The sequence below is a fragment of the Leptodactylus fuscus genome, chromosome 1 (assembly GCF_031893055.1).
Source record: "Leptodactylus fuscus isolate aLepFus1 chromosome 1, aLepFus1.hap2, whole genome shotgun sequence".
In the NCBI taxonomy this organism is placed as follows: domain Eukaryota; kingdom Metazoa; phylum Chordata; class Amphibia; order Anura; family Leptodactylidae; genus Leptodactylus; species Leptodactylus fuscus.
This window is the reverse complement of record NC_134265.1, coordinates 16182816-16186061: the sequence shown is the minus strand read 5'-3', so window position 1 is coordinate 16186061 and position 3246 is coordinate 16182816.

The following is a 3246-nucleotide window of genomic DNA, read 5'->3' as shown; positions in this document are numbered from 1 at the left end:
TCTATAACTACTCTGTATCTGTGCCCCCCAGTATCTGTACACACTCCGCATCTGTACCTCCCAGTATCTGTAACCACTCTGCATCTGTGCCTCCCAGTATCTGTAACCACTCTGCATCTGTGCCTCCCAGTATCTATAACCACTCTGCATCTGTGCCTCCCAGTATCTGTAACCACTCTGCATCTGTACCTCCCAGTTTCTGTAACCACTCCACATCTGTACCTCCCAGTATCTGTAACCACTCTGCATCTGTGCCTCCCAGTATCTGTAACCACTCTGCATCTGTACCTCCCAGTATCTGTAACCACTCTGCATCTGTACCTCCCAGTATCAGTAACCACTCTGCATCTGTGCCTCCCAGTATCTGTAACCACTCTGCATCTGTACCTCCCAGTTTCTGTAACCACTCCACATCTGTACCTCCCAGTATCTGTGACCACTCTGCATCTGTACCTCCCAGTATCTATAACAACTCTGCATCTGTGCCTCCCAGTATCAGTAACCACTCTGCATCTGTGCCTCCCAGTATCTGTAACCACTCTTCATCTGTGCCTCCCAGTATCAGTAACCACTCTGCATCTGTGCCTCCCAGTATCAGTAACCACTCTGCATCTGTGCCTCCCAGTATCAGTAACCACTCTGCATCTGTGCCTCCCAGTATCAGTAACCACTCTGCATCTGTACCTCCCAGTATCTGTAACCACTCTGTATCTATGCCTCCCAGTATCTGTGACCACTCTGCATCTGTACCTCCCAGTATCTGTAACCACTCTGCATCTGTTCCTCCCAGTATCTGTAACCACTCTGCATCTGTACCTCCCAGTTTCTGTAACCACTCCACATCTGTACCTCCCAGTATCTATAACCACTCTGCATCTGTACCTCCCAGTATCTGTAACCACTCTGCATCTGTGCCTCCCAGTATCTGTAGCCAATCTTCATCTGTGCCTCCCGGTATCTGTAACCACTCTGCATCTGTGCCTCCGAGTATCTGTAACCACTCTGCATCTATGCCTCCCAGTATCTGTAATCACTCTGCATCTGTGTCTACCAGTATCTGTAACCACTCTGCATCTGTGCCTCCCAGTATCTGTAACCACTACGTATCGGTGCCCCCCAGTATCTGTAACCACTCTGCATCTGTGTCTACCAGTATCTGTAACCACTCTGCATCTGTGCCTCCCAGTATCTGTAACCACTCTGCATCTGTGCCTCCCAGTATCTGTGACCACTCCGCATCTGTGCCTCCCAGTATCTGTGACCACTCTGCATCTGTGCCCCCCAGTATCTGTAACCTGGACATCCCTTTAATTATATATCTTCCTATCTGGGTGACCACAAGGTAAAGAGATCACAGCAGGTTTTATGTGTTGTACTGTAGACTGCCTCTCCATCTGCACTGACTTGTTTAGGCCCCTCCCACAGGATAGCGGGAAGACTGAGCAAGCGCAACATTTCCAATACAATTTACTGTTGCTATAAAGTATAATTACCAATTAAGCCCTGACACATTATTATCTGGTAGACCAGTTATGTACTGCGCTGTGGTCTATGTTGATGCTATTAGGCCTCATGCAATGCTGGTCATAGATTATTAGATTATTACTCTGGCGATTATCTACTTGTCCACATAACAATATGTTTACTCTCCAAATAGATCCTAATCCTATTACTGCAGCGAGTGACCCTATAGAGGACGCACATGTGTCAGGGCGGGGTGGCTGTGCCTGCGGCGGGGGTCTCATTATCGCCCGCTCCAGTGGTTGAGCCCCTCTGTGTAATTAATGCGGGAAGACAGATGAACAGGAAGCAGAGACCCTTCTCTGGACACACAATCGGCTTGTATAAGCCGACCGGAGAGTTTGCGTCCACTTCAGGCTCAGGCTCTATAGACTGCCAAATCCTGCCGTGTGTAAACTGTCCTCTACAGCTTTTGTTTGCGCCGGTCTCAGTTTCATTTACTAAAATCTCCTTTTGTATTTGACTGGGAACCGCGACCATTACAGGAGAGAGCGCAGCGAGACGAGCGGCTTGTGGGACGTTACATTCACCAGAACCAGAGGAATCACAAAACACGTTACACTATGTGTCAGGAAAAGGTCTACAGATCCCCAAATACTCCGAGTGTCAACTCCTCAAGATCCCTGCTGTCTGTTCCATAGGTGCAAAGCTCATCGCAAATGGCTCTGACTATAACGGGCAGTGCTGCAGAATAGTGAGCGCAGCTCTGGAGTATAATACAGGATAAGTAATGTAATGTATGTACACAGTGACTGCACCAGCAGAATAGTGAGCGCAGCTCTGGAGTATAATACAGGATAAGTAATGTAATGTATGTACACAGTGACTGTACCAGCAGAATAGTGAGTGCAGCTCTGGAGTATAATACAGGATAAGTAATGTAATGTATGTACACAGTGACTGTACCAGCAGAATAGTGAGCGCAGCTCTGGAGTATAATACAGGATAAGTAATGTAATGTATGTACACAGTGACTGTACCGGCAGAATAGTGAGCGCAGCTCTGGAGTATAATACAGGATAAGTAATGTGATGTATGTACACAGTGACTGTACCGGCAGAATAGTGAGTGCAGCTCTGGAGTATAATACAGGATAAGTAATGTAATGTATGTACACAGTGACTGCACCAGCAGAATAGTGAGCGCAGCTCTGGAGTATAATACAGGATAAGTAATGTAATGTATGTACACAGTGACTGTACCAGCAGAATAGTGAGCGCAGCTCTGGAGTATAATACAGGATAAGTAATGTAATGTATGTACACAGTGACTGCACCAGCAGAATAGTGAGTGCAGCTCTGGAGTATAATACAGGATAAGTAATGTAATGTATGTACACAGTGACTGTACCAGCAGAATAGTGAGCGCAGCTCTGGAGTATAATACAGGATAAGTAATGTAATGTATGTACACAGTGACTGCACCAGCAGAATAGTGAGTGCAGCTCTGGAGTATAATACAGGATAAGTAATGTAATGTATGTACACAGTGACTGCACCAGCAGAATAGTGAGCGCAGCTCTGGAGTATAATACAGGATAAGTAATGTAATGTATGTACACAGTGACTGCACCAGCAGAATAGTGAGTGCAGCTCTGGAGTATAATACAGGATAAGTAATGTAATGTATGTACACAGTGACTGTACCAGCAGAATAGTGAGCGCAGCTCTGGAGTATAATACAGGATAAGTAATGTAATGTATGTACACAGTGACTGCACCAGCA